Source organism: Ruditapes philippinarum, unplaced genomic scaffold, assembly GCF_026571515.1.
Source record: "Ruditapes philippinarum isolate M1 unplaced genomic scaffold, ASM2657151v2 ctg4527_1_1_1_1, whole genome shotgun sequence".
Lineage (NCBI taxonomy): Eukaryota > Metazoa > Mollusca > Bivalvia > Venerida > Veneridae > Ruditapes > Ruditapes philippinarum.
Window position 1 is genome coordinate 115,709 of NW_026866798.1, and position 9,137 is coordinate 124,845.

Consider the following 9,137-nt stretch of genomic DNA (forward strand, 5'->3'; position numbering starts at 1 on the left):
AATATATGAGTTCACTTCGACTATATATGAATTGAAAACACCTTCTTATTTAACCGGAATCCATTGTATTAATCCACAGTTACAATATATGAAACCATACCGTCAGTGTATGAAACCGAGTTAGCAATATATAAGTTGATTTTCTCAATATATGATTCCAATTCTTCAATATATGGTACCAAAGTAGCCATGTATGGAACCAGATGTCCTTATATGAAACCGAATAATTGTCGTATAGCTGGTTGCACAGGCTAATGAGTCATACACGCTATATTCAAAAAGAATGACAAGTCAACATGTATATACATATATTAAGGTTTTTATTTCATAATGTGCACTATGGAACATGACATGATTTATGAGTATTATAGTTCAGGATGCATGCGGACTAGCTTATGTCAAAATGATTTATATATGTAACTCTCAAACGCGTGTATTTATATACATTATAAAATGTCCTTATGACAGGTTGTCTTTATATATACTATTCTCAAATGTCCATGAGGGGAGTTCGTCTTTGGTATTCCACTCGTTCACATGTGTGTTTGTATTTGTATATTAAATGTATGTAACATCCGTGAGTTCTTCCTACGTTATACGACAACGGTTGATTTGGCGCCTAAGACCAGCGATGTCGAAGCGACGATTTTGGACAGCGGGACACAACGAAGTACCTGAAAGAGAAAATTAAAGGTGAGTGATCGTTTATATACCTGTAATTTGCTAATTTTGAAGATGTCAGATCAAGATATAGCTACAATTTTTGAAAATTTGTCAGATAAATTGAACAATATTTCAACTATCATAGGTACACAGGGTTTATCAGAAATAGTACAAAATTTTGATGGAAATTCTAAATATTTAAATGACTGGATAAAATCTATAGAAAAATATGCTGTTTTAAAAGGTTTGGATGATAATAAAATAAAATTAGTCGCATTCCAATCAAGTAAAGGGACTGTAAGCGATTTTATATGTAGATATTTGCGTGATAATCATCGTAATTCGTGGGAACAATTCAAAGAAGAAATAAGTACTAGATTTGGGGAAATTAAAGATTTACATCATGAATTTTATCTTTTGAGAAATTTAAAACAAGATTTGGGAGAAAGTGTTCAAATTTTTGGGGAAAAATTTATTAATTGTGCTGAAACCGCTTATGAAAATTATAAACTAGGAAATAATAGTTTTATTGAACTTCAGTTAGTGGAATTGTTTACGGATAATTTAGCGCATAATTATTTAAAACTTAAACTTATGAGAGAAAAGCCAAAAACTTTACAAGAAGCAATTACTTGCGCAATGAATGAACAGAATTTCAGAGCTAGATTTTCTGCCAGAGTAAAATTTTCTAATGCTCAAAATCACGCAAAATACATGAATTACAAAGCAAATAATTTTAATCATTATTATACAAGAAATTTTTGCGTGTACTGTAAGAGACCAGGTCACCATGTGCGTAGTTGTAGATTTAGGAAAAATGAAATATATTCTGTATTTCACCGACAAAATTTTTCACGATTTAGGAAAAATAATAGCAATAATAGTTTGAAATCAAAGATTAAGTGCTGGAAATGTAATAATTTTGGTCATATTATGCGTGAATGTCGTAAACAAAATTTTTACGACAGAAACAAAATAAATTTTCAGGAAAACTAGCAAGTTCCTGTCACAAAGGGGTCATTGACAGGAACGATAAAATACCAAAATTTAGTATAGCATTAGTTGGAAGCCCTAATTCATGTTTGATTAAAATAGAAAACTATAAATACAGATCGTTAGTAGATTCAGGTGCTGAAGTTTGTCTTCTGCATCGCAGAATATATAGAAAATTGAAGAATCCCCCTCAACTTATAAAAACAGAAAATAAATTTATTGTTCAGTTGACGGAAATTATTTACATATAGATGGTTATATAAATCTAAATTTTCAAATAGGGAAAACAGAAACAACTCAAAAATTCTATGTTGTTTCTAAAATGAATAGAAATATTATTTTAGGCCGTGATTGGTTAACACAAAATGGCGTTAGATTATATTTTGATTTAGGCTGCTTAAGAGTTAATAATACATATGTACCCCTCGAAGAAGATATTCATATTGCATCAATTGTTAGATTAAAACAGGATGTTATTCTGAAACCTCAAACAGTTAATGTGTGCACTGCTAAGTTAAAACAAAAATCCAGGCTTGGAAAATGATAAATTATATGAATTAAAAGTATAGAAACTGGGAATGATTGCTTCTGAACCAGGTCTTATGATAACAAATTCTGTTATGAAACTTTCGGCTGATAGAAGATTTCCTATTATGATTGTCAATAATACTCATAAAACTATAAGATTGAAACGAGATTCAGTAGTTGCTAAAGTTTCAGAAGTTGAGAGCATTAACTCGGTCACAGAGGCTCTTCAAACAACTTCCCCTCTTAACAACGATTTCGAACGTGATATTCATACACCTTCAGAGCATTTTAATATTGTTAGAGACTTATTAAGGAAAAATAGAAATATTTTCGCAAATAAAGATTCTGAATTATCACAGACAGATACTGTAACCATGAAAATACCAACAGGTAATCATCCTCCAATCAAATTACGCCCATATCGCACACCTTTAAACAATAGAAAATTTATGAGTGACGCAATAGATGAGATGTTAGATGCTAATATTATAAGAAGAAGTCACAGCCCTTATTCATTTCCTGTTGTTATTGTCGGGAAACGTGACGGCAGTAAACGGTTTTGTGTTGATTTTAGACAATTGAATAAAATTACAAAGCCAACATCATATCCTCTCCCATTAATTGATGATATTTTAACACTACTAGGGTCTTCAAAATATTTTACAACACTAGACATGCGATCAGGGTTTTGGCAAATACCCGTGCATGAATCAGACAAGGAAAAAACGGCTTTTACGACATTCCGAGGCTTGTTTGAGTTCAACCGAACCCCTTTTGGCCTAATTTCTGCCCCTGGAGTTTTCCAAGAACTCATGTCACATGTCTTACAAGGTTTAGAGGCATTTGCTGTCAGTTATCTTGACGACATTCTAATATTTTCGAAGTCATTAAATGAACATTTATCACATATACAGACAGTATTTTCAAAGCTTAAAGAGCATAAATTAAAACTTAAACTGAAAAAGTGCAGTTTTTATTCAGCAACAAACAAAGTACCTTGGTTTTATAATTGATCATGAAGGTATATAAAACCAGACCCAGAAAAAGTAAAAGCTATTAGGTCACTTCCGGTAACAAAATGTGTTAAAGATGTCAGATCTTTACTTGGTGCTGCTGGTTTTTATAGAAGATTTTGCCCTAAATATTCTAAAATTGTTGAACCTCTAATCAATCTTACAAGAAAACGTGTTTTGTTTAAATGGACAAAAGAATGTCAAGAAAGTTTTGAACAATTAAAGAAAATGTTAACACGTATTCCACTTTTAGCATTCCCAGACCCAAATAAGCCTTATATTCTATACACGGACTCCTCAGATTTAGTGGTCGGAGCATGTTTAAGTCAGAAATGTGACAAATCTGGTATTGAAAACCTATATACTTCTTATCTCATAAATTAAGTGAATCTCAAAGAAAGTACAGTACCATAGAAAAAGAAGCGTTCAGTATTCATTATGCGTTACAAAAATTAGATGTTTATTTACATAATGCAGAGTTTACTATATTTTACAGACCATAAACCTTTAAAATATCTTTTAGAAGCACCTATGCAAAACAAAAGAATTTAGCTTTGGGCTTTAAATATTTCTGCCTATAACTGTAAAATTGAATATTTGCCAGGAAAATTAAATTTAATTGCCGATTTCTTTTCTAGACCCCAGCTGATGATAAAAATGCTAACAAGTCCGATATTGAACTTTATGAGCCCGATATAAAATGACAATGCCTTCGAAATAACAGTCTCAAATTCAAGTAATAATTCAAATAATGATAATGTACATGCTGTGAAAACTAATGAAAGCTATGAAGTAAGTGCTTTTTGATTCTACGCACTTTAATGCCAAAGACATAGCAAACAAAGAATACCAATTTCAAGAGCCAATTGTAGAAGATATTAAACAATTCGAAAAATTAAATATGGCATCAGAGCAAGATAAAGATCAAACTATTCTTGAACTGAAAATGTTACTACGTCACGGACAGCCAATTAAATCAGTGCAGAGCAAATATTTAGAAATTGACACCAAGTTCTGTATTATCTGTCTAATGTAGATGATAATCCTAATCTTAGATTGTTTGTTCCGCAACACTTAAAACACCTTGTCATTACTCAATATCATTTAAATAATGGTCACCCAGGAACACAGAGGTTATTTACAACAATAAAACAAAAATATTTTTGGCAAATATGTTCAAAGAATTGTATGAATATGTTTCTAAATGTTGTTGATTGTCAGTCACGTAATCTTACAAAAATAAAAGCACCTATGGGCGAAACAAGAGTACCAATGTATTCATTCCAGACATGAGTATCGACGTTATTGGGCCCTATGAGAAAACAATGAGTGGTAACCGCTACATTATTTGTTTTATTGACCTTTACAGTGGTTATCCCGAGTGTTTCCCTACTGCTGACAAAAGTACTGATACAATTATACATTTACTTTTAGAAGAAAATTTACCCTAGATACGCATGTCCATTACAAATTGTCACTGACAATGGATCAGAATTCACAAAGTAATGCTTTTTAAAGAAACACTTAAAGAGTTAAAAATTGATCACGTGCGTACAACTACCTATCATGCTGCCGGAAACGCGAAAAATGAACGTTTCTCACCATGTCATAACATGATATCTTAGCTAAAAGAATCCAAGGAAATCTCAAACAATGGGATATTCATCTTAACATGACACTAGCCGCACTTAGATTCAATGTCTCTAGGACTTCAAAGCATAGTCCATTTTATTTGCTATATAACCGTGATCCAATCCTCCCGGTGGACCTGTTGCTACAACCAAGGCAACGCTATCATGGCGAAGAATATCACAAAATTGCATTACAAGAACAACATAATACTTTTCTATCTGTTTATAAAAACCTTAAAAAAGCAAAACGCGAACAAGCTAGCTATGCAGATAAGACCGCAAAAGATATCAAATTTGAAATAGGCGATCCCGTATTTTATAAAAATTTTCGTAAAAGAAGCAAACTAGATGTGAATTGGAAGCCATTTTATAGAATTATGGAGAAAAGGTCACCATTAACTTACAAAATAAAAAATCAATTTGACAATTCAACAGTTAAAGTCCATGCAGAACAAATTAGGCTTGCAAATATTAATGACTGGTCAATACCAAAAGCAGATAATACTGGCAGACCAAAAAGAAATGCCACATTTGTAGTTACACCTTAAATAGCGATACTGATGATGCTTCAGAAATACCAGAATCAGTATTACCCCAAGTTGCTAAGAATGTTAGAAAAGAAAGGTCAAATTCTGATAGTGAAGATGATATTCCATTAGCCGAATTACAGAAACATCTTCGACAACAACAACAAATTTCAAATAATGAAAATGCTCAAAGTAATGCACATTCAGAAGAAATGCAATCGCAGACTGATTCAGAATTATCAGACTCAAATTCCATACAAGTAAATAGCAATCCTCCGTCACAAGCAACATATAATGCTATTCAGTCAGATTCAATGGCTGATGATAACGATTCAGATAATGAAATGTTTATAAACTCTATTTCTACTAAAAAGAAAAGTATTGTAAAACCTCGATATAAAGTATCTGGTAAGGTAAACACAAAGGTACATAATAATAATAAACGCTTGAAACCGAATGTTAAAATGTTTTTACAAGGATTAGCCAGTATGCTATAGAAAGTTATATTCCGTGTTATGTGCTATACTAATTTTCGGTAAATTGACCTCAGGCATTGTAAATAGTTATTATAAAAAAAACTATATATGTTACAAGAAACGATAATAAAACAAAACAGAAAATTTCATTATTTAATCATATATCTTTATATTTTTGGTGGTTGTATTCATTTATATCAAGTTTCAACTTGCTTTTTTTAGAAATATATATCTTTGATTTTTTTATTGATTAAAATGATCGTTATTCGCTCTATGTTTATTAATAGATCGGTTAATTAAAATGCATTTCAAAGTAAATGACAGCACTTAATCATGAGTTTCAAATTGATTATTTACTTTATTTCATATTAGAATAACACGTGTATACATACATGTTTCAACTGTCAACGCACAATCATTAAATAAAGTTTAAATTTGGATAAGTCTTATTGTCGAAATAAACTAAAGTTAATAGCTTAGTTAAAACAAAATATGTCTATATGTCTAAAAATCCAATATGAAAAGAAAAATTTTAAATATCAAGTATTACATAAATAAGATACTTACACTTAAGAACATCTTTCATTGGAATTCTTATCCTATGCATTTTATGACAGTTGTCTTGTTGTTCATATATCTGAAACAAAATTATGTTTATTGTATATAATATCTATTAACCGATCTGACAACGGACGAAAATGCAAAATATTGGTCTAACGATCACTTGTCGTCCAGCCAAGACAGAGAGGTGCGAGCGAATTCGCCGGTACAGTCAAACACCGCCTGACTAGAAATATTACAGTCAGCCTCTACGATGTCAAACTATGTACAACAAAAACCATGCAGATATAACCATAAACACCTTCTTCGATGTAAAACCATGCAGATATAACCATAAACACCTTCTTCGATGTAAAACCATGCAGATATAACCATAAACACCTTCTTCGATGTAAAACCATGCAGATATAACCATAAACACCTTCTTCGATGCAAAACCATGCAGATATAACCATAAACACCATCTTCGATGTACAACCATGCAGATATAACCATAAACACCTTCTTCGATGTAAAACCATGCAGATATAACCATATAAACACCTTCTTCGATGTAAAAATTATATGAAATAAGCGTCTACGATGTTAAATATATAACTATGCTGACACAGCCGTCAACAACAACAACAACAACAACAACAACAACAAAATTGTGGAATCAAATAAACTTTTGTTCCTGTCTTCAACCAGAGAAAGCCGAAAACTTCCGTTTATCAATAGAATGTGTTTTTCTATGTGTTATATAAACTTAAAAACAAAAAACCCAGAGAAATACTGATGACAACTTCTTATCAAAATAATTATTTGTGCGCGACAGAGATATCCAAAATAAATATCACATAAACATTTGCGAGGAATCGTGCAACAGCAAACTGTTAATTTAATTATCTTTTACTCAAAAACATTGCTACATAAATGAAGAATTATAGATCTATCATCACTTTGTTGTATTGTTCAATACAAGACATTCTTTTTACAACGACGAAACAAGAATAGCGTTTACAGATGTGCCAATAAATATTCGAATATAACTTTATCAACTTGTGTATAAAGTCTACGTTTACACATATCAAATACATATATATTAATTTAAAAGAATCTTCAAGAACATCAAACATTTATGAACAATTATGAGTGTCAATTTAAAAATTATTCTTTAGAAAGCTACATACCAACGATTTGAAATTCCCGACACGTCACGAAGACCAAGCCATACTGATGTCAGCAAGTACCTGTTACAAAAAAATATACGTGTCACAAGAAGTGTTCAATGCGCATGCACAATACACGTTTAACAGGAAATGAAACACCTGGACATTTTATTAATTATCAATTGTTTATAATATATTTTTTAAACTTTTTCGTATATAAATATCTTTTTTACTCTTATCATACACATAATTCTGTTAAATTTTATACCTTAAAGTTTTTCTAATTAATATTCTTAAAATAATTTGTTCTTTAAAAATTGTTAACTTATTTGTTTGTTTTTTATGTTTTCTTGATCTCTAGAAATTAACTTTTTTTTATGATGAAATAAAGGAAATTTAATATTTATTGAAAAAATTATAAAGCTATAATATTTACCTTATGTTACTTTAACATATTATTTTTGTATTTTTTTTTTGCATAAAGATTAATCGAACATTTAACAATAATTATTATTTTACTTATTCAAAACTTTTAAAACTAATATCAAAAGTAAACTTACCTGTGCTACATTGTATCTATCCATTTCTCTATTAAAATGAATTCAAACATGAAAAGGTTACACACGATATTCAATTGACCAATCAGAGATGATATGGCCTAAAGTGATTTTTTCTTTTAAAAATAAAGTAATAAAAAGTCATTAGATAACATCTCTGACCGGACATCTCTGACCGGATATTACCTTCGGCGATTTTTCTTTGAGAATAAAGTAACAAAAGGTTGATGTAAAACATCCTTACCTTAGGGGTAAAAACAGATATCAAGTTGATTTTAGATTTTTTTTAATTTGTTACAACGAGTTTGAAATATTTGATATTTGATACCTTGTTAAATACTTTTTTTTAAATTTTTTTTTATATAAGTAAAGGAGGAATTGTCGTATAGCTGGTTGCACAGGCTAATGAGTCATACACGCTATATTCAAAAAGAATGACAAGTCAACATGTATATACATATATTAAGGTTTTTATTTCATAATGTGCACTATGGAACATGACATGATTTATGAGTATTATAGTTCAGGATGCATGCGGACTAGCTTATGTCAAAATGATTTATATATGTAACTCTCAAACGCGTGTATTTATATACATTATAAAATGTCCTTATGACAGGTTGTCTTTATATATACTATTCTCAAATGTCCATGAGGGGAGTTCGTCTTTGGTATTCCACTCGTTCACATGTGTGTTTGTATTTGTATATTAAAAGTATGTAACATCCGTGAGTTCTTCCTACGTTATACGACATTATCAATATATTAATTCATTTTTCAATATATGAAACCAATGTATCAATTTATGAAACCAAAGTAGAAATATATAAGTTGGTTATTACATTATATGATACTAATTCTTCAATATATGGTACCAAAGTAGCCATATATGGAACCAGATGTCCTGATATGAAACCGAATTATCAATATATTAGTTCATTTTTACAATATATGAAACCAATTTATCAATGTATGGAACCAAAGTAGCAATATATGAGTTGGTTATTACATTATATGATACCAATTCTTCAATATAT

At 30.4% G+C, this 9,137-nt stretch overlaps 1 long non-coding RNA gene across 2 annotated transcripts; it reads right to left on the reverse strand.

The window, feature by feature from the left end:
* Positions 1-321: 321 nt before the first annotated feature.
* LOC132733753 (uncharacterized) lies at positions 322-8,848 on the reverse strand. 2 transcript variants are annotated; one of them, XR_009626210.1, is made up of 4 exons: positions 8,104-8,848; positions 7,565-7,624; positions 6,399-6,468; positions 322-674 (listed from the first exon to the last, which is right to left on the reverse strand). It is a non-coding gene; the product is annotated as an uncharacterized LOC132733753 (long non-coding RNA). The 2 variants fall into 2 exon arrangements; XR_009626209.1 differs by lacking the exon at positions 8,104-8,848 and having other exon boundaries at positions 7,565-7,716.
* Between the last annotated feature and the right edge of the window lie 289 nt (positions 8,849-9,137).